A 24,487-nucleotide genomic window follows, 5' to 3' on the forward strand; every position below is an offset into this window, starting at 1 on the left:
GCCAGGTAGCCAGATACATAACACTTCCCTACACACACACACACACACACACACACACACACACACACACACACACACACACACACACACACACACCCTCCTGCCCTAGCCAGTCAGGTCTCCTTTCTGTACCCTGCACACCTCCCTCACATTGTAGTTAATAAAATAAATAAATAAATAAATAAATAAATAAATTCTTCTTTTAAACTGTAGCAAGCAGTTACTACAGTTTATACCCTGCATGGAGTGCTACAGTGCTCAAGTTTTAGTAAAAAAAAAACAACAAGTTGTTTCCCTTTTTAACTGTAGCAAATGGCATGCTACATACCTAGTATGTAGTTGCTACAGTTTAGACTACCCCTGGACAACAAATGCAATACCAACTTTTAAAAGCTGTTGTTACACTAAAGTGCTATTAGGATAATGGATGGCTGATCATGCCCCCTAACACTTTATGACTGAGCAGATGCCACTCTCGCTCTGCCCTAGCTACTGTATATTACTGTGTGTAATGCCAGGAGTATCATCTGTAATGTTTTATGCTCCACACCAGCAGTTCACATGATTCTCATATGTAGCATATGCTAGACCTATACCAACAGTTCATGCTTGAATAATGACTTTCCAGAGGGTCATCTACTTGATTGGTATGCATATAGGTGGGTATAAAAGCCAATATTTACAGTTACTATGCAAGCAGTTATTAGGCCACATATCATAGTATGCTGTTGTGTTGTGGGAGATGATGAATATTCATTGGAATAATGGCTAATGGTCCCCTATCCACAGCCCCCAGATCATGACAGAGGCAGCATATGATACTGAAAACACTAAGACAAAGAATGCAGTGGAATATGTTTGTGGTCAACTGAACTGAAGCTTTCACTGCCTTAATGTGTCCAGAGAGGCACTGCAGTATTCACTTGAGATCTATAGACAGCTCTCTCTAGTGGGTTTCATCCTATATCATATGGTTGCTCTAAAACAGATATAGTAAGAAGGAAACACCCCAGTGGTGCCATCTGTTGCTGATGGGGAGAATAATGGCTAGTCAAATGAGGAACAGTACCCCACTTGAAGAAAGGTTGGGAGTGATACTTAGCAGCACTAACAAAGAGTTGCTATCTGGTGCACATCTATGGGTCATATTGCATGCAACAAAGAAATACATGATTTACTCATTACTACAATTAGACTATGCAAGAAAGTGCATGTGCTCATCACACTGTGCATTGTCCACTGCTTTATCCAGGAGTGGACATGGCACAGCCAGCATCATTTGCACAGGTGTGGCTGCCTCATTGACAGGTCATAAGAATGTTATAATATGAGCCAGGGACATTGGAGGTAAATGTGTTGGCAAAGTCTGGTAGCAAAATGCAAGTAGTCAGGTATCATACTCCAGTGGTGGGGTGGATCTGCTGTGCTGCATACTTTAATGATTTTGCTTGTGGTGGTCTGTGGTCTTGGGAATCAATGCTGTCCATGACAGGGATGATGTAGATCTATAGAAGCATGTGCATGCAGATTGACAGTGTGTAACATATCAAGATCCTGCAGATGTACTCTGTTTCTGACCTTGAAGGTGGCCATGACTAGGCCCAGTGCTCCTTTTGCCCACAGCAGATATTGATGGTATAAAACTATAGGTAAGCATGCAGCTGTGTAAGATGTGCCATGGGTAGAGCTTGAGAAGCATCAATAGCAACACATGTGGGACTGGCTATGGCCAGGTGTCATGTCCTCTAAGGCCAAAGCATAGAGTGTTGTCATCTCAGAAATGGTCTGTGTTGAAAGTGTTGGCATCTCAGAAATGGTTTGTGCTATCTTGTGGAGGTCTGGCCTGTGACCACCACCTTTAAACCTGGATCTTTGCACAATATGAGCAGCAAGACTAGCAAAGGCAAACCTGGAAGAGGTTACCTTCTGACCTATGGATGCATCGAAGGATACAGTGTTAGCCACAATAGACCAATCCCCTATGCCTATACTCCATGTAACTGTGCATGCACTGGATGCCATCCTGCAAGCCATGCAGGTGTTTTATATGTCATACTGCAAGCTATGCAACACACTCACTATCTCTATAATGATGTGGTATGAGTTGCCTGTGACTTGATAACTGTATAAAAGCATCCCCCTATTAATGCCATGTGTTGCACATCAACCAGGGACACGTCTGGAGCTATGACACTGTGCCACACCATCATGTCTCTCCCTTATAAGGTGTGTGTGCATGTTAGATGCAGTTAGCCTGCAGATGCAATCTGCATTGCCTGGGTTTTCTGACAGTCACAGTATAATCTCTAAATAGTGAGAAGGCAGAAGATTCAATTTGTCCCACTACGGTCCCCATGTATGTGGAGTATGTGTGTGTGAGCCCTCCACTTTTAGTATTGCTATCAATGCTGTTCATCATCAACAGCAACAGGTGATCTAGATACTTCATCCATGTGCTGACCAATTGTGCTGGACCATCCAAAAGTAGTTCCCATGAAAGAATAAAGACAAGACCCCATTGATGGCATTTAACAAATGCCTAATACCCACCTACACCAAGCATACTGGTAGATGACACAATCTGTGAATGCTATGTGAACACATATATACCTTGTTGTACAGGGCAATATAGTTACAGACCACTGCTACCTAAAGGACATAACTGGAGAAGCCTCAGAGTGAATAAATCCTACATCAAATGCAGAAGGCTGAAATAAATGGTATTGTAAGAGATATTATTAAATTGCTACATACCCTGCAGGCAGTCAGGTTTTTCTATTCTGGCCAGCTCTTACATCTAATCCACTACAGGTTTAGAGGGGTTTGCTTCTCTTCACCAGAACAGGGCAACAGAAACTACGCCACCTATGTGATCTGTTTCTTTGTTAGTGGCCCATCTCCCATAGTGAACATGCCTTTGACAATGTCCTGTGCCTTGTTCTTAGGTTACTCTGCTCCAACTTGACATAGAATTCTTTTATCTCCACCTACAGCACTGATGTCCTGCAACAGTCCCTGCCAAACCTTTTCCCAAAAGGCCTTGTCCACATTAGTGTTGATCAGGATAATCATACCATGTGTATGGAGGTCTGTGGTAACATCTCACTTTCTTGAATGGTTAACTTTTCTAGCCACTATCTCTCTCTATGGCATGTGACAAGATGTGTATCTCTGTGGGCTACACATTTTAGTCTGTTTGTGTGCATGACTGTCTGTTTGTGCCCCCTCTAGATGTATATTGATTCTCCAGTATAATAGCCACTTAGCCCTCTGTCATGCTGTAATCATGTATTCCTTCCTATACAAACTGCAGTGAATTGTATGTTAAAAAATAACCTGCCCTGCAGCAACCTATAGTATTCCCATGCTTCGCTACACTGTATCCCTCTAATATGTATAGCCTTGCCTTACCCTATGTGCAAGGGCCATAATTTCCTGTAAAACATGTCCTGCCTATGTTCAAGTGGCCCCTGATTCACCCCCCACCCCAACCTAGACATAACTATGTCATGACAACATGCCATTATGCTGTGCTCCCAGTCCCACCTATGCCACTGTCTCTATGTCTGTGGTGCTACCTTCTACCATGAGTAGTGAGAGCTGCATAGCAGCATATTACTAGTGACCTTGCCTTCCTTCAGTATATTTATTTCAGAGTCGAATATGTTAGTTCACTAACACATGACTGAACAGTTGCTCATCTTACTGCAGTCTCTTGCAATATGTTACCTAGACTTTATAACATGCAGCTGGAGGCCATAGTACTGAGGCTGTGTCAATGAAGTAATTTATGCAGCTGAATTGGAATTGCTTCAAAAATGCATGACACTGTCCACACTAAACACTGTTAACCAGATTATCCCAGCCCATCTCAGGATTGGGAACTCATGTGCACACTATGTTGCAAGGCACATGTAGCACTCATAGTACCATGGCTCTGTGCTATAATGGTAGTTGGAAGACCACCTTAATGTACTACAGTGCATAACACATGACATCCAAATGTGTGTCTGTGCACACAGAGCAATCATTTTGTTCCTTGAATGGAAGTGTGTGAGCTGGCATGGCTTGCCAAGGGATGAGAACAGCAGGACTCTTATATGATGTGCAAGGGAGAGCAATATTTTCTTGTTCTTCTATCATAAGGACTTTCTGGAGCCCTTGCTGGGCCAACATGATGAGTCATTAAACAGAGGTCTCATCTGCTTGCATTGGTGGCAGTTGAGGTGGATGTAAAAGATGGCACCTATTGAAAAGGCCCTGGCCACATTTCCCCGGGTAGTATAAGTACCATCTCAGTTATCCCATGAAAGAGGCAGCTAGCCTGGTGGGATTAACCTGCTTGATAAAGGATAAATAAAAGAAAATAAATAAGTAAATAAAATGATGACCTTTGGGCAAGGTAGATGCCTGGAATGGACATGCCAGGATGGTGATTATGCCACTGACATCACCCATTCTCATGACCAGTGCAGGCATTTTTATTGTGACCTGCAGCAGAACTGACATGTCTTGTTTAGCCAGTGTGAAACAAAGGTTTGAGAAACGCAGCCGAGAGTTTTGCACTAAGCATTTCCCTTCTTATTTTAACAGGTTCACCTGTGTATTGAGTTTTTCCTACTTTGTCTTACATTGTCCAAAGGGTACCAGCACATTATAAGCCCTAATACATACCCGAGTAGCTAATGCTTGATAGTTAATGCTGCTAAGGTATTGAAGTTCTTGTATATGAATCCCAAATTTAGTGCTTTTCTAAAAATAAATGTATTTAAACATGTTTCAAAATATGTAAGCTGTATTGATAAAATGAATTATTAATACACATGAAACAGAAGAATTGTTAATATAGCAGCTCTGGAAAAAATATTAATATAAATCTCTCCGAAAAGAAAAGGATCCCTACAACCTGCTCTAAATAATCCCTGGAAGCAATAATAAAAAGAGGATTCTCAGTTCATCAGGCCCAACATAAAATCTGTACAAAGATGGAAGTACCATAAATGACTACAAAATCAGGATGATGGAAGTTTTCAACCTATCACTGGAAAAAGCTGAAAAGAAACTCAGACCTCAGTTTAGAGTTAAAATCCTACCTAGCTTATAAAGTCAAGATTTCTGGGGTCCAAGCTTTTTATGACAAAGTTTAATTTATGGAAGACTTTAAACAGTCAATCTAAGTGAGGGTTCTCATAGCAAACCAACTATTACTTAACTGTTCATTGTCATCACACCATTATATACACTTAATAACCTACAGACTTTCCCTACCCTTTGCTTAGAAGTCTGTAAAAAGTTTTTTTCCTGATTTTTGTATTCATTTTGTATTATTTTGGTAATATTCAACAAGATAAGAAAAATCCTGAAATGGCGCATAAATAAAAGTCAAATACAAGTGACAGAGTATTTGGCATATATTTTACTATTGCAGTGGACACGCAGGTTAAAAGCTGTTATCTCACCTATTTGATTCAGATTTGCCTGAACCTTATCTTATACTATATTCCAGTTGCCCATACTGTGGTATTACCCTGTTAACTTCTTTTCTATCCACCTATCTGTCTGTGGCTTACCAAATCATATATTTCTTGGATGATACAAATAAAACACAGCTTCTAATGTTTAATTTTCACTGCTTCTAGGGTAAACATTTATTATTTAGTTACCCATATATTTACACACACAGCACATAATCATACAGTTTTTCTCCTTTTCCAGCTCCCGAATTTAGCCTTTTAAACATATCTGCTGTATATTATACTCTCCACTATCTCTTAAAGCAGAAGTTTGGCCTGGAGACTACCAACAGTTCAATTCACATAGTGGCCTCTTCCCACCAGCACCATGAGTCATTGAGAATAAACAGTCAGAGAATTACTTTCCACTCTCATAGCATGTTAATACATATACCACATGCAACAGAATTCTTGAATCTTAGCATAACTGACACATTTAGTGTCATCTTATATTTTTCTGGTGGTTTTCATCAGTACCTATGCAGTTACAGGACAAATTATAAGCTTTCTTCTTCAGCACAGAATATTTATAGGATTAATGTTCCCTGTGCAACTACCTTGCACAGTCTAAGTTTTATATCTATACCTATAATCACTTTCAGTTGTATCATGTATACTACTTGCACAAAGTTTTATATCTATATCTATAATCCCTTTCAGTTGTATCATGTATATTACTTCTGAATTACAGTGTATTTAGTGAGCTATGTATAATTTATCTTCAAATTATTGTTTCAGCTGTCACTTACTGTAATAATTTGAGTGCTATGAGTATGTGTTTCCAGTTGTGAGTGATCCGAATACCAAGGTCTGAAGTTTTTTTTTTTTTTTTTTTATAATTTTGTTATCTCTGTGTCTTGATGTGAATTGTTTTTCAGTGATTTTTGAAGATGTACATTGCCTTTTCATATACATCATTTAGGATGCAATCTTTTTTTCCTAAGGTACCTTTTCTAAGTGGACACTGCCCATCAGAGAAGCCCAGTCAACAAAATGCAACCAAACAAGCACATTTACTTTGCATGTAGATTATTAATTTATATCTCTTTATATTCCCAATATAAATGAAATAGTATGTGCAAAGTACAGCAAATACCAATCTATGGTGCTCCTACTTAAGGTTAGAAAGCAGTTTATTTATTTATTTCATTTTACATTTGTTTACCAGGAGTGTCTGGCTGAGCCCAAAAGGCCCTTTTTCAGCAGAGACGCAGGGAGAAAAGCTCCAAAGTTACATAGTAAATAGCATTATCATATAATGTTAAAAATATATAACAGGTTACATAGTAAACAGAGATACAACTGAGTTAAAACGAAATGAAAAAGACAAGTAACAGTAAGATGAATAATGCAGTAAAAAACGGTTAGTCACACATATTACACATCATAATTGTTGGTCATTGAGTGGAACACTTAAGAAACTCAAGCATAAATGTATTTCTACTTGGGGGTGTGTGGTAGCCCCACCAATTGGAATAAAAATATACAGGTATAAGCTGGAGATAGGTTTCAAAGGAAGGAGTTGCTTAGTAATAATTTTAGAACGTAACTGTTTGAACTTGAGTGCTTCCCTTTAAGTTAATCAGTTGCTTTCACCATCTTGAATATAAACTTTCTCTAGACAATTAGATGTTCGACATCTAGGATCTAAACAATGGGGACTCAACAAGAAAATATCTTCTTACACTGAACTCCTATTTCATAAAATTGTTGCTTTCTCTCAGTAAAAAATGTGATTATACCAAAGATTATTTTTGGGTTACAGTCATTACTTACTGCTAATTTAAGAAACGGATGCCAGAAAATTCACCTCAAAGGTGAAACTCACTTGGCAGAACTTAGTGGATGCTTTGTACCCCTGAATAAATTAGTCTGTAAGTCCCTCACTGCTGAAGAAACCTAAGTGGTAGATTTTGTCATCCCAGATGGTGGTTGATAAGCTTTTTGCCTTGAAAAATACATCAGACACAGATGTAGATGAAGACATGGACAACCACATCAAAATGGCCTTGCATTTATCCAAAAACTGTCTGAAACTTGGCATTCTAAAGGCAGATACTGAAATAAACATTACATACCTCTCAACTGTGCAGACTTTTGCAGAATGTCCAGATTTTTGCCATATATTTTTGGTCTATTCCTCATAAAATTTGTGGTTTTCTGGAAAATCACTAGGATGATCTGAGGATTGAAGTCACTAAATAATGACATACATTTGAGCTTCAGACTTCAAATACTTCAAAAAATGTGTGTTAAAACAAACCCTGTTACTCTAGCAACTTTCTAAATTTATAAGAACAATACTTAAAACCTGTCCCTATTTTTGGGCCCTTGTCTCCCCCCATCTTGTCAGGCTTTGTCCAGATTTCTTGCAGTAAGTGGTTGAGAGGTATGAAACACTATCATGTGATATTTGTTTGTCCCAACTGTGAAAAACAGCCTTGGAAATGGGAAACTTTGTATCTTGCTCTACAGTGCATGATGGTGAATCAGGCTGGAGATCAAAATGTCTTGACAAATCACTTACATTTGCCAGTATTTCTAGATAACAAGTGGTATCTATATCCAGAGGTGATTGTCCTTCTGATCTCAGCGTAAGTGATCTCTGAGCTGATCTGTTCACTTCATATTACAAATTCTAACTCATATGGTTTTGAATGTGAGCCTACTCATTTGATTTCATTTTTTCATACAGAGAGATAGTAAAATAATGAAGTATTAAATACATTTATTCTTATGGTTCCGTCTTTTTCAAAAAGTGCAGCCTAGTCCCTACACTTACCTAGTGGGGAAGATCTGCTGCTACTGCTACTACAGCAAACAGACAGGCAGCTTTTTCGACCCCCCCCCCCGAACCTTCTGTTGACAATATGTAAGCAGTCTTTTTAGTATCCACGAGAGACACATTTTCTTGTAATGCAGAACCACATTTGGAGGAAAGCCTGTAGCAGAAAATCATATTTGCAAAAATGTCCTCTGGCTGTCTGTCTATCTATCAATCTGTTTATCTGGATGGATGGCTGTCTATCTATCCATCTGTCTATCTATCTAGACATCTATCTATCTATCTATCTAGACATCCATCTGTCTATTTCTCTGTGCATCTAGAGACACACACACACACACACACACACACACACACACACACACACACACACACACACACACACACACACACACACACACACACACACAATTTTAAAAGGTCTTTGATTGTGGGTTGTGGCATTGAAAATGCATGGCATATGAATAATAATTTACAAATAAATTTGCTTTATTTTGTAGTGTATTCAGAATACAGTTACTGTTTGTCACATATTTATTAACTAAGAAAAAAAAACACTGAAAGAAAATTATCCCCAAATCTTATGTTACATTCCAGTGTTTATACTGTGACTGCAGATAAGCAAAACAAATTAGCTGCATTATGCCATCTACGTCTTAAACAATAAACAAACAGATTTTTTTTTCTCTTTCTAACCTTTTCAGAAAGACAACATTGTTGCGAATATGATTGGATGGGCAGCCTCAGTCCTTTACCTGTCTTGTCTGTCTTCTGAAAATGGCTTTTGGCTAGGCTTGAAATGGTCTGCAGACTGATAGCCTACATGTAACCTATGAACCTATGAGGCTAATATGAATACTTTAGTATGCAGTGTTTTTTTTTTTTTTTTTTTTTTTTTTGTAGTGAATTATTGCTGATTCACAGTACAGCTCATACATCAGATGGAGTTTTGATTATGTATACACACGTTTTTAATGAGCTTGAAAAGTAAATAAATTATTATTGAACAAAATGTTGATTTGGCCAGTCATCTTCCTTTTAATTATGGTTATCTAACAGCAACAGGCAGGAAAAATGTGAAATGCTCAACTAAGTGATAGACTTATTATACTATTAAAAAAGTATGAAGTTTTATAAATCTAATATGTGTTGTTTATCTGCATTGTATAAACTTTGGAAAATAAAATAAGATTTAAAGATAATTTTCTTGCAGTAGCCTTTTCAGTCGGCAAATATATTACAAACTTTATATTTTATGAATACTATAGTATCAAACTAACGTATTGCACGATATATTAAATGTTAAAAGCATCATATAGTCAGTAAACAACAGTGATTGATTTGTATAAGCTGCCATTCTGAGTAAAATCTTAAGGAATTTTGCACTTTGGGTTATTTAACCAAAGATTCTTTTGGCATAAATGTGTGTCGACTGTGTGATATTACAAAGAAACAGGCACAGTTAATAACTCAAGACATAAGACCCCTAATGCAAGCTAACACCCTATATGAGAGATACAAATACACTGTGGAACTGGAGTCAATTCTCTCATGTAAAAATAAACTAGGCATCAAAGAGGTTGTCAAAACACATGCTTCACCTCTTACACAAAATAAGGTCATGACACATAAACCCACATAAGCAGAAGTACTCACTAAAAGCCTACCAAAAGAACAGAGACGTCCCAAATGTCCACCACCCACACTTCCCACTAAGCAAAAAAAAGCACTACACATAACAACCACACACACCAATGTCTCAACAAATAAGCCCCTAAGGCAAAACACACCAAATTTCTTGATCATAGCTGACAACATAGTGAGACATTCAAATGTCCACCTCACCAGACTGGACAAGGAGAAGGTTACAGTCAGCTGCCAATCAGGTCCCAGGATCTGACAAATCGTGCATGCACTCGTCACTCAACAGCAAGTACTGTTATGACTCTGTCATAGTCCATGTTGGAGTGAACGACTTGCGAAGTACCTCCCTGGACTATATGAAGAAAGACATGATGGAACTCTGATTATGTGTCCCAGACAGGTATTCCCTAGCCCTAAGCAGTATCTTACCTTTATCCAGGATGATGCCACAATATAAACAAAAAATGATTGACTTCAGCAGCTGGCTCAGCTTGTGCTGTCCGTCCAGGGGGATCCAATATCTATCAGCCTGGCAGGATATTATAGGCAGACCTTGAGGCTTTGCTAGAGATGGTCTGCAGCTGTCCCTCCTAGACTTTTGGATAATGACAAAGCCCTTGCTTCTCCCATAGTGCCTTTTTTAGGCAATGTCAAAACAAAAAATTTTCCAACATAAAATCTAATTGTGACAAACTCAGGGTCTTGCTGCTTAATGCTAGGAGTTTAAACATGAAACTGCACTCCCTGGAAACACTACCCACCTTACTGGAAGCTGCCGACATGATTTAAGGCTGCTGATAGCACCCCGCCATGCAAGGCTACAATGCCTTCCACACATTCTGACCTTACAATAAGTGTGATGGAACCAAAGCTTGGTGGTGTATCCATCTTCATTAAAACCAAATACATTTTGAGACTGGTCAAACAGCATGACTCTCTCAAACTACTCCATCTCCAGTTAACTGTTGGGAAAATACCATACCACATTATTGCTAGCTATAGATCCCCCACCATGAACCAGGGTAGCACACTTCCAACCTCAATTTACTGGAATCCCTCCCTTAGTCATGGGAATTTCAACTATCCTTTCATAGACTGGGGACATACACAAGCAAAGACATGCTCGCCCAGAGGTTCCTGGACCTTAACACAATTGATCTGAAATAGATAGTCTGCACCCCCACCAGGGGCTGTAATGTTCTGGACATAGTATTCAGCAACATGGGGGGGGGGTCACTGTACTTTCCCAAGAGTGATGCACTCCCTGATTAGGTACAGATCACAAATTAGTCTCGCTTGAAGTAACTACTGGAACTGACACCCTCATAGGAACAAAAATTATAAAAAAACTTTACCAAACCTAACTACAGCCTACTAAGCAATTGTATAAAATGCTTCATACCATCTGCAATAGAAGATATCGATGATCACTATGCAAAAGTGTACGCAAATACCCTGTTAAAACACTTAACTGACTGCATAAACTCTGCTGTACCTGACCAGATCAAAAACAGATCTTCCTGTAAAAACAAGCTACCATGGTGGACTTCGAATATAAACAGATTATATAACAACAGGAAGAAACTGTTGTCCAATCAAGAGGTATATCACACTGCAGGGGACGAGTTCCCTCCTAAGCCTAAACAAGAAAATCAGAAATCTTGTAAAGAATTCCAAAGCAAATTATGAAACTAATATCGCATCCCTGGCCAAGGATAATCATAAGACATTCTTTAACTACATAGAATGTCTAAAAGGGAATGCTCAGCTATGTACTGAACTAGTTGTAGATGGGATCACTCATACTACACTGGAAGATATTACCAACATGCTAGCTGACAGATTCAGTGCAAACTTCACCCCCTATCCCCACCTACAATATCCCAAAGCATATCTGACACCAGCCTTCTGCCTAGTATCTCTACAGAACAGGGTCTCTCTGCACTTGCCAAGGCCAGAAACACAGCCTCAATAGGACCAGATAACATCCCAGGTTGTTTGCTAAACAATATAAATAAAGACCTAGCTGACCCACTTGGTGTTCTCTTTAATCATAGCTTGAGAAATGGCTATGTTCCTGCAGCATGCAGAACAGCAGCAGTAATCCTCCTGCACAAAGGGGGGAGCAATCAACTGACCCTGGGAACTTCAAGGCCATGGAAAGAATTATCATGGACCTTATCAGCAAGGACATAGGTCACCTCCAAATGCTGGACCTAACCCAGTTTGGTTTTGTTAGTGGTAGAACATGCTTATTAAACCTGGTGGATGTCTTTGATGATGTCACCAAAAGCGTGGATGAAGGTAAGACAGTGCACACAGCCTGTCTCAACCTTGCCAAGGCTTTCAACACAATTTCTCACCCTGGCATTACTGAGAAACTCCCTGAGATAGGGATTAAACCTTACATTACTAGATGGGTAGTCAGTTAGCTCACCAGCAAAACACACTATGTAAAAATCTGTGTCTCCACCTCCACCAGTAGACCTGTCACCAGTGGAGTACCACAGGTGTCTGTGCTGGGTCACTTACTGTTTGGCATCTATTTTTTAGACATCCAGGCCAAAGGAGATGGCCTTTGGCTCACCAGGTTTGCTGATGATTCCAAACTATGGGCAATCATTGAGTCCCCTAGTGATGTGAACATATTAAAAGAAGGGCTAACACAAACAAATGATTGGTGCCAAAGCCATGGTCTAAAACTAAATGCAAAAAAGTACATGCATTATTTTTCTCTTTGGCAAAATGCAATTCCCTACAAATTTACAATATTGACGGCAACCCCCCCCTCCCACGTTCCAACCTAGTGGTGTGTGACTTGGGAATAGTGGTTTATAGCAATCTGAACTTTGACCACCAAGTTGCCACAGTGGTAAGAAATGCGTTGTATGTAGTGCAACTCATAAGCAAGGGCATAGCATCCAGGTCAAGAGATGTTATAACTCCACTGCACTTGACCCTCATCAGACCATTAAAAGAGTATAATGCACCCTTTTAGATTTACCTCACCAGACACCTGCAGCAGCTGGGGAGATCTCAGAGATTTTTCACTAAGAAAATATAGGGACTCCAAACCATGACCTACATGGACAGGCTGAAAGCCCTGTCTCTTTACTCTGTATCTTATAGGCTGCTAAGCGGTGACTTATGCCTGGTCTCCGACCCTGCCCTAATGGAAATGATGCACATCCACAAGTTAAATGGCACAAGAGTCACTCACTCTAGGGATCTCACCCTAGCTCGTGACATTAACAGAACATGCTGGAGAGAGATACATGTCTCCCAGAAGCTGCTGCTTCTCTGGAATAGACTTCCTATTCATTTAAAGCAGAACTCTTCACTGACCCTATTCAAATACAACCTAGATAACTGGATGGGAGGCCATAAATTCACCCCTGAGGTGGTACCAATGTCCCTCATGAACAGGAATAGCCAGTGTAGATCACAGACCCATTCTGTCGATAAATTAATTCCCCGAACTACCAAAAAAGAACAAATGCTAGCCTAGTAACCTTTTATGAACCTATGAACCTATGATAAGATGATGCAGCACATCTCCCCATAAAACAATGCATCTGAATATTGGCTAAGGGCTAATCTCTTGAGGCATCAAGTTCTGGGGAAGAGAATCTGAAGAGATTCAAAGATTTGACAGGATGGAAACATCAGTCCTTGAAAGCATGCAGATCTAGTTTACAAAAGAACAAATAAAGACACTTTCCAAAAAATACAAGGTTAGAAAGAGAAAAAAAAAATAAAGACGTGATTGTCTAAAATGCAGTATGTTGGAGAACTTGAATGACACTCAAGAAAGATTTTTACAGTTCTTGTATGTTTACTGTCCTCTGCTACAAGGCAGCAGCACCATATTAAGCATTTAATGTAATTACTTGTGACTATACAACACTTCATAGTACTAGTGGTTTACATCTTTAGCTGCATGCTGTCTGATTCCAAACTATTCTCACAGTTATCTAACATATACTAAGACACTTGGAAATATGTATATATGATATAGAGCCTTAAAATGGACAGAAATAGTAACTAAGGAAAAATAGGCTTCTCATCCAGCTCCATGTGATAAAATCCTAACTAAAACCCATGTGACCTGGTTTTAACAAGCAGCCCACTCACTGAAGCAACATGGTGCTGTAGTGGGAAGTGAGTGACTGATGCCAGCTCACCCATCGGAGCTAAGACTTACAGGCTCTGGGAAGTGGCACTATGACTGGAAATGTTAGCTTGGCACTGCCAGTCTTGTGATGGTAGTCCTCATTTGTGCATGTGTAGAAGCGCACACAAACACACACACACACACACACACACACACACACACACACACACACACACACACACACACACACACACATGGATCTACTTTAGAAATTCGACACTTCAGAAGATCGACACTCAGAACGACGAGACCAGAACAACGGCAGCTTACATAAACAAAACAACACATAACCGACGTTTCAGAACAACGACAATGTCCTGTGTACACATTGCAATCATTGTGAAAAAGTTTTAAAAATAAGATGCAAACGCACCATTATGAAGTATAAATAAAACAGCTAAGCATACTACCGCTGTGCTATGCACCATTTCAGTTTGACTAGCTGTACACATGGAAGCTCCAGGAGTAGTTGGTAGTGCATATAGCACTATTAAGTCCCAGAAAGGAAAAGAGTTACTGGTAGTAGATAATTACATCTACTACCTAGAAATATGCAGAGAAAATAGAAGATACTGGGGTTGTAGGTATAAAATCACCGAAGATGGTAGAGGCAGGGTGACAACCTTATTAATGCCTACTGGTGATATTCTACAGAAATCAGTACCTCACAATCATACCGCTGAGCCAGGAGAAGTGAAGAGATACAAGGTGTGCCATGAGGTGAAAACACGAGCACAGTTTAGTCAGGATACCCCATGTCTAATTCTTGAGGATGCTGTAGATTCCACATCCCTAGACAAAGTTTGTTATGTTCCCCGTAGGAAAGCTCTGCTGCAACAGGTTGGGCGTGTTCGCTGTAAACAGATTCCGTATCATGGAGGTGAGGAACTGACCACAGACAACATTGATTTCACCAAATTCCCATTAAAGGATGGCTCATTTGTCAATAAGGAAATGTCTGACAGTAGTACAGATACTAAAGTGATAGTATTTAGTACAGTTAACTATCTACAGGACTTGAGCTGTGCCACTATCTGGATGATGGATGGTACATTCTTTGGTAAAGGTGTAAACATTAGACAGCTGTACTCAATTCACGGTTTCATGAAATATGGCAGCTACAGTAAGTCCATTCCTTTACTGTATGCATTCCTATCCAAGAAGTCTTTAAAATGCTACAATTATTTGTGGCACTGTGTGTTTCATCTCTTGTCAGAACAAAACCTAGACGTGGCTGTGCGATTTGTTTTATTTGATTTTGAAATAGCGGCTGTTAAGAGTATACGAGCAAATATCCCCAACGCTAAATCTAAGGGCTGTCTCTTCCACTTCTCCCAGAATGTTTGGCGGAAAATACAAGGGTTAGGCTTGACCCATCAGTATAATACATCACAGGCATTCCAACTGGCAGTTAAGAGCCTAGTAGCGCTCTCATTTTTGAAAGAGGATGAGGTGGAGTCAACATTTGATGCATTAATAGAGGGTTTTCCAGAGGAAGGGCTAGATGTCTTGAAATACTTTTCCAATTGGTAAGTTCATGGCATGGTGTAGAAAGTTAATACAAGGACTTCCTCTAAACTATGTTTCTTACCACTGTTCCCTATTACATTCTGGAACATTAGTGAGCTAAATGAATTGTCCTTACCACGCACTCAGAACACAGTTGAGGCGTGGCATAGGAGACTAAAGTGACTCGTTGGGGAAAGAGGTACCAATTTGTATTTAATACTATTCAGTCTTACTTGCGAGCAAAACAGAGTAGATGAGCTACGGTCAGGTATTCCACTGGTTATGTGCCTTCCCCTAAAAAGAGGAAACTCATAGAGTGGTGTAACAAATTTCAGACTGTGTTAACTAACAGAGATGATTATACGGCTGTGGAATTTGTGAAAGCTGTGGCTGGACTTCTTAAAGTGCAGAGTCATTCCTTATGTTAAGCGATTACAAAACATGTTCACACGGGAATCCCTACAATCCCTGTTTAACACTATGTGTACACTTTACACTGCCTTTTCACCTGTCTATTGTCGTTGTTCTGAAATGTCGGTTATGTGATGTTTCGTTTATGTAAGCTGTCGTTGTTCTGGTCTCGTCGTTCTGAGTGTCGATCTTCTGAAGTGTCGAATTTCTAAAGTAGATCCACACACACACACACACACACACACACACACACACACACACACACACACACACACACACACATGGAGACATCACAGGAGGACCCCACAAGGCTGTGATTTGGAAATGTTAGAAATGTCCTGCTATAAGTATAAATGACAGCTTACCTGCAAACCCTAAGACTGATTAGAAGAGTGGCCGCAGCTGGGAGTGGCAAGTCATTTGGTTGTTAGTTAAGGCTAGAGGTAGGGTGATTTTGATATTAAATTTCTCCAAGGGATGCTTGTGGTGCCAGTTTGTGGTGTAACACAGGTAAGTCATTCAGTGGGCAACTGGTTGTAGATTAGTTTGATGGACTACAAATGCAAAGTATAAATGCCACCTTCATAGCTGTCTGGATGATGATGCCTTCCTGTTGGCTCTTATACAAGTCAGCAGCAACATTCTCAAAGACGGGGAATGTATGAACTCAAGACTTACTGTAATGAGGTTGATGCCTGACAAATACACTCCAAAACTCCACACTCCTTGCTAAACTTGAATCTACCTACAACAAGATAGCCAAATTTGCAGCACATCAGACTTACAAGTCACATCACTGTCTCTCACTCAAACACTTTAACTGGCTTGAACTACCTCACCAGCTTCTTCTCCCTCAACTACAGATCATCCACTCCATCCTTTATCAGCCTTCTTACTGTCCTACCCTATCATCTGTCATCTCCCACTATTCACCTGCTAGATCCCTCTGGAGCTCTAACCTAGATCTGCTACAAACCCACAAACCTAAAACTAAGAAAGGATGTATTTTATATAGCTATAATCCTTCCAGGGCATGGAAGAAACACTCACTAGAGATCAGGTCACTCAAGCAACTTAGTTACTTCAAGCTAGCCACTAAAGAATACCTGTTAAATCAATAGACCTGCCTCTGTACCCATCCCCCTTAAATAGCTTATCAACCCTAACTGCACACCTACATCGGCTCCCAACCTATGTAACTTTTTTTAACTCTCTAGACCTTGTCTCACATTAACCTCTCTATCCTAAGCACATTACATAATTCTTATCTGCATAATGTAAGATTTTATGTCTGTTGACAAAACTATAGTTAGTCCTTCTGAATGATGCCAGATTCTAAATCTGACAGACATAATGATTAGTTTACTGTAGTAAATCCTTGTTTTTTATGTATATGTTGATTTGAATATTTTCTATAAACCAGTTGTTGCTTGTTTACTTATTTTTGTAAATTATAATCTGTAGAACATGTGGAGCTTTTCTCCTTGGAACTCTGCTGGAAAAGGGTTACTGGGCTCAGTCGGACAAACCTGATCAACAAATGCAAAATAAATACATTAATTAATAGAAAGGCAAAAAGCATGCAAAAACATTAATCTGCTCAACCTAATAGTTACATCGTGGATTAATGATGATCAAAAGCTTAAACATAAAATATAGGGAACTTTATCAACTTTGGTAGGTATCAATCCAGAGGGGCATGCTTGAAAGTTAGAAATTTTATATAAATGTGTAATTCTTTTGAATTCAAAAGGAGAAGGTGGTAACTCAGGAAGTTGTGAAAACAAGTTAGAATGTGTCCAAGTATCAGACCCACCTGAATTTTTTATACAGAATGACTGCAGTCTGTAATCATTATACCCGATGCATATATAGACAATTTTATTATAAAGGTATTATTTTAAGTTAATACATATTAGTCCCCTTATTATGTCCAGGAGTTGTCAGACGTAACAACTCAAGTACATAATAAATAGGTATGTAGTCTGTCAGGCAGAGGAATGAAATACCAGCATACACCTGAGTTAAAAAAACCCTTAAGAAATAGATGGCGATTCATATGTTCATAGGTTCATAGATAATTACTAGAATAACAGTCTAAGACCCCTTGCAAGCCTAGCCAATATAATCTAATTTTCCCAGTGTATATGGCCCCTTGGGGCAAGAAGATGGCATAGATTTATGCCTGTGCATTGAGTATCTTAGAGATTACCCCTGTCCATAAGGGACATAGGCACTACCCCAGGTGTGAATTTGCGAGTCCCCTTCCATTGATCCAAATTGTGTTTAAAAAGGGACGGGGAAGAACTCTGCTTAATGTGAGTAGGAAGCCTGTTCCAAAGCAAGGGCAATCTTTGAGACACATATCTGTCTGTCCAGCATGTTTTGTTTGAGTCACTGACTAAGTTTAGATCCCTAGACTTTGTGAACCTCATGCTGTTTGAATTGTGGATATGTATCAGCTCCATCAGGGCTGGATTAATGAGTGCTCTGTAGGTCAGGCATAAGTCACCCCTTAGTAGCAGACCAAGTAAAGGGGTAAGGCTTTTAGTCTATCTGCATACTTCATGTTGTTTACACCCTGTATTTTCTTTGTGAGGATCCTCTGAGTCACGCCAGCTGCTGTAAGTGCTTAGTCAAGTACATGCCAAATGGCAGATTTTACTTGATTATTGGTCTAATGAGGGCTGAGTACAGCGGGACTATAATTTCTTTGGCTCTGGATGCCATACCTTCAATTATAATTAGTGCCACATAGAAGGATTTTCTCACCACTGTGGACATATGGCAGTCAAAGTTCAGGCTACTATCTATCTGTGTACCTAGATTTCTCACCTCTGAGTAAACTCTCAGGGATGTGCTATTGAAGCTGTTATTTGCAGTGGTATTTGGCTTCCCAAAGGGTATAATAATGCATTTTTATGTATTTAGTTTTAGTCCATGTTTCTGGCACCAATCATTTGTTTGATATAGACTCTCCTGAAGGATATCTACATTGTTGGGGTATTCAGTGATTGTCCTCAGCTTGCAGTCTTTGGAAAACTCTATCATCCAGAGGCCTTCCAAATTAGCCTTGACTTCAGAGAAGTATAGTCTGGACAAGAGTGGTCCCAGCACTGAGCCCTGTGGCACACCACTAGTAGTAACTGGCCTTTTGCTGTATCTGGATTTACCCACTTTAACCACATGTCCTATCCTTGAGTCAACTGACTTACCATCTAATGATGCAGGAATTTATGCCCAGCTTTGTGAGTTTATTTATAACACCTGAGTGGGGAATGGTGTCAAATTCCTTGGCCAGGTCAAGGTAGATGGCATATACTGTTTTACCATCATACATGACTTAAGTGAATTTCCCAAAGAAATCCATCAGATTCAGTAGGCATGACCTGCCCCTGACAAGGTTGAATTGGGTTGGATCCAATTTTTGGAGGTTTCCAATGACATTATTTATCAGGTCCATGATTATTCTTTCATAAGACTAGTCAATGTTATTGGTCTGTAATGTCCTGGGTCAGTAGATGTTCCCTTTTATGCAGATGGATGTCTGTTGCTATCCTCCACTCTATCAGGACAAAGACAGTCCAGAGGCTGTGGTTAAATAGAGATCCTAATGGGCTGAATAAGTTCTGATTTAAGCCATTTACGTGTCAACCTGATATCTCATCAGGCCCCATTAAATTATTGTTTTTAGCTTTAGAGAGTGCAGTGGCAAACTATTATTTGCTGGTAATTGACAGTGGAGTCTTGGATGGTATTTCTTGGGGCAGAACTGGGGGTGTTGGGGATATGAAACTTGAGCTGAACCTGTCAGCCAGCAAATTTGCTATATCTTCCAGCTGAGTATGGGTAATGCCATCTGCAACTAATGCTGCATATTGTTGGCTGTTGCCCTTAAGATTCCAGACATAGCTGAAAATGCCTTAAGGTTAGCCTTAGATTTGGAGGCTATTTATCTCAAATTCTGCTTTCAGAGACTTGACTAGTTCCCTGATTCACTTGTTTAGACTAATGAGGGACTTTTTGCTCTGTTGTGCACATTCTATCTTACTTCTCAACAGGATTTTCTTTCTTTTGTTGTACAACCTTGTCAAAGGAAAAATAAACTTCAAAAATGATCAATACACAGCAGGTTCAGGAGACAAAAACATGTTAATACAGAGTTTGTAACTAAAATCATGAAGTAAGGTCTTTTTTATAAATTTTCTAACAAGACATTGCCTACCAAGCTGACATAACAGATCACAAGTTTTAACATCATTACTTCATAGCAGCTGTTTGTCCATGATTTTCTGCTTGCACTATCAATTTTATGAAAAACTTCCCAAGAAAAACAACGTGGCCTTGATGACTACCGGTTAGATACAGCTTCCCACTATGTTATGTTACCATTCAAGATACTATAGCTAATTTGAGCACAAAGCAAGTACAGATTCTTCAAGCAGTCTTTTGTTTCATGTATCTCTTCTTTTCCGCAGCTGTGCATGTTCTCATAACACGAACAGAGCTGATTGTTCATATTCAATCATATTATAGAAAACAGTATTGTTCTATTCATACACTATTCATTCATTTTCCTGACCTAGCAGATAATCACCTACTTCTTAGTACATTTCCAAAAGGCATAAACATGAATTTTGCTGTGCTAGCAAATACTAGGTCAGGGTGCATCTTGCAGTTTCAGAAAGCATACTGTGGTTTGAAAAATCATCTTATAATTTCATACAGAATTAAGCTGTACATAAAATATAATGAAATGTGTTAACTCTTTTTAGCTTCTAATAAGCACTAAGCATACATATTAATACATATTTCTCTAACATTCCCCCCTGTTAATACTTTTTGTTCTATTTTCAAAAGCATAAACAGTTTTCTTCTTCTCTTAACCTCTTCCATTTCAGATTTGCAGTTAAGAGTCATTCAGTTTAAACTTATGAAAGCATTTCAGTTTTCAACAACTCTTCAATTTCAGTACTTTGATACAAAGTTTCAGAAACTGATATGTCTATAAAATCTTTGATTAACTTTTTCATACAGGGAATACCACAACAAATGCCTGCTCCTAATAGGAGTAATCCTACACAAATGTCAATCAGGATGTTCATTAGGATGGAACCCCACCCCACAAACAAATTCTGGAAAAAGTCCATCAGAGGGTTTGGGCCTGGTTTGGTCATGGCCGACACTTGCTGGATCACCTCAAGATGGTCGTTTATCTCATGCTGGTTGTCAGGAATATACGAACAGCATTCTTCTTTGATTAAAGTGCATGTGCCACCTCTCGCCGCTAGGGTGAAGTCAAGACCCATGCGGTTTTGAAGCACCACAGTTCTCATAGCATTCAGTTCATCAGTCATTAATTCGAGAGCAGAAAAAGTTGCATTGCTCATAACTTCGAGAATTTTGGACAGTTTTCTCAGTTCCCAAATCAATTTTACTGCGCCATATGCAGGATAATAGTGTCACTCAAGTCCATGTGTGTCAGTTTATCTTTGTTTTTCACGGAATTATGGTTTCTCCATCCTGCTTCGATTCGTCCCACTGGATTCTCAGGTCTCTTGATTGGATTTCCAGGTTTACTGCTGACCTCTCTGACATTTAGAATTTTCCCTCGAGGCAAAGCTGCAGTGTGTTGTATGGCCAGAACCAGGTAACCCAAAAAACAACTGCCGGAGCAATTCTCAGGTAGCCATCTATATGCCTTTTTCCGACAAACAAAATAACAATTCTCTACTTTAGTATTGATATATGCTTGCCCTGCATGAAACATTTTCTTATCAGTGATAGAAAGCTGCTTTAAAAGAACAGGATTATGCTGTATTTCACTAACAGTTTTTTGCATTTTCTCAAGATATGAGTCATAGTTTTTATCACAAATAGTTTCTACCTTATTAGCCTTAATATAACATTTACAAGAAACAGTCACATTGCAATTGCTCCAACCCACCTGAATAGTGTCATTTTTTAAAAAACATACAATTCCTTTTTGTGTAACAGGTAGGTACAATGCTATTTTGTCTTGTGATTTTACAGGTGTAGTATCAAAAATCAAATTTTCCCAGGTCTCATTGACCCCTAGGAGGACAGCAGTCATTAATAATCCCCTGTATGCCGTTAGTATAGCTGTGCAAATCCAGCAGTTTGAAACATTGAATGTCTCAGCATACACATATTTAATTGCTTGGTAAGTGTTAAAGTTTGGGTGCCAGTCTATGAGTAACGCTTCACGTTTGTTCAGTTCAACTTGTGTGGCTGGAAAAGGAAAGGCCACAGCAAAAAATTATTGTCACCAGTATAGCTAACAGGATGATCATGCAATTTTTCTGAGGGTGTTCTGCATCCCTGTTTACTCTATACCTGGTCATTTTGTTCTCGTTGTATAACAGTAACAAGGTTTTTGTCCAGTTCAAAGTTCTTGACCAGTTTGCAGTGCGTCAAATGGATCCAGGGCACACGTTCAGCTATCTTGACTGCAGTGGGTGTTGCCAGCAAAACTTGGTACAGTCCCTCCCACTTTGGAGAACTCCAATTTCTTTTCTTCATGACCTTCACCCAGACCCACGTTCCCGGTTGTACTACTGCTTCTGATAGTCTGGTCTGTTCTTTATCTGAAACAAAATTTAGCTGCAGGAGTTGTTTGTTTTTTAGAAATCTCCTCATATACTCTGCAAGTGTACTGTCGGCCTCCTGGTCTGCAGGCATGAGAGGTTTCCACTGAGGTATATAATATGCCCTCCCAAACAGTGTTTCAAAGGGAGTTAATCCCTTTGCATTTGGAACAGTTCTCATGCTCAACAGTGCCAGAGGTAGACAGTGCACCCAGTTCTTCTGTGTCTCACTAATCAATTTCCTAAGCTTATTTTTCAGAACTCCATTATGCCTCTCTACTAATCCTGCAGATTGGGGGTGGTATGCACAATGTTTTTTCAAGGAAATCCTGAAATAACGGCTCAATTGTTGTATGGTTTGATTTACAAAGTGTGTGCCACTGTCACTGTAGATCTTTTCCGGTATGCCAAATCTAGGAATAATTTCTTTAACGAGGACTTTTGCAACAGTAGCTGCATCTGGATTTTTGTTCGGAAAAGCTTCCACCCATTTGGAAAACATATCTATAATGACAAGACAGTACTTTTTATTTTCGCATTTGTTTAGTTCTATGAAATCCATACAGATAGTATGGAATGGGTATGGTGGTGTAGGGAAACTCCCTTGCTTAGGCTTCAGTGCCCCCTGTGCATGATGCCTGTTACAAACATGGCATGCTGCACAGAATTTTTTTGTGTAGTTTGTAAATCCATACATTGTAAACACTCGATTCACTAACTGTACCATCCCCCCTGTTGGGACATGGCACTGCCCATGGCTCAACAAAGCTGCATATCTAAACAAGTTAGACGGCAAAATTGGTTTTCTTTCTTTCGAGATGTATAGCCCTTTCACAAGAATTGCTCCTCGTTTTATCCATTTTTGTTTTTCTACATTTGTAGTAAGTGTCTGCATTGTTTTTAACATTTCAAAATCTAAAATCTCAGAAGGTTGTAATTCCTCACTCAAAAGAAATACTTCTGAAGCTGAAGCTGCCTGTTTTGCAGCTGTATCAGCTCTTGCATTACCTTTTGAAATCCTGTCCTGTTGTTTAGTATGAGCTATGCATTTACAAATAGCTACTTTCTGAGGTAACTGAATAGATTCTAACAAATCTAAAATAAATTGCGCATGATTAATCGGTTTACCAGTAGATGTTATCATTCCTCTATTTTTCCACTGTTACGCAAAAACATGTACAGTAGAAAAAGCCTACTGGCTGTCAGTAAAAATGTTCACACATTTACCCTTTGCCAAGGTACATGCCCTTGTCAAAGCAATCAATTCTGCTGCTTGTGCAGATAAGTTGTGTGGTAAAGACTTTGCTTCTAAAATCTCAGTATCAGAAACTACTGCATACCCTACTAGATTCTGTCCTGTAGGACCTTTTTTGCACGAGCCGTCCACATAGTATGTCACCTCGGCATCATCCAAGGGAACATCCGTGATCTTTTCTAGGCAGTGTCTTTTGCTCAATCTCCTGCAGGCAGCAGTGTGGTTTGCCCTCTGTAGGGGTTGGGAGCAAGGCTGATGGATTCAAAGTTGTACATCGTTCAATTGTCATATGAGGTTGGCTCAGCAGTATAGTCATACAGGAAAGATGCCTAGCAGGAGAAAGATATGCCACTTTTTCTAGCAGTAAAATAATCGCGACTGCATGAGGCACTCTTAATGTGAGAGGGTGGAATAACACTACTGAGGCCGAAGCCTGTACTGCCATTGCAGCTGCGACTACTGCTTGTACACAGTGGGGCAAGGATCGCACCACTGGGTCTAGCTGTGATGAATAGTAAGCTATGGGGCGTTGTTTGTCCCCATGTTGCTGTGTTAACACTGATGTCATATAGCCCTGCTTACAATCTA

Source organism: Protopterus annectens, chromosome 5.part0, assembly GCF_019279795.1.
Source record: "Protopterus annectens isolate FY-2018-M chromosome 5.part0, PAN1.0, whole genome shotgun sequence".
In the NCBI taxonomy this organism is placed as follows: domain Eukaryota; kingdom Metazoa; phylum Chordata; order Ceratodontiformes; family Protopteridae; genus Protopterus; species Protopterus annectens.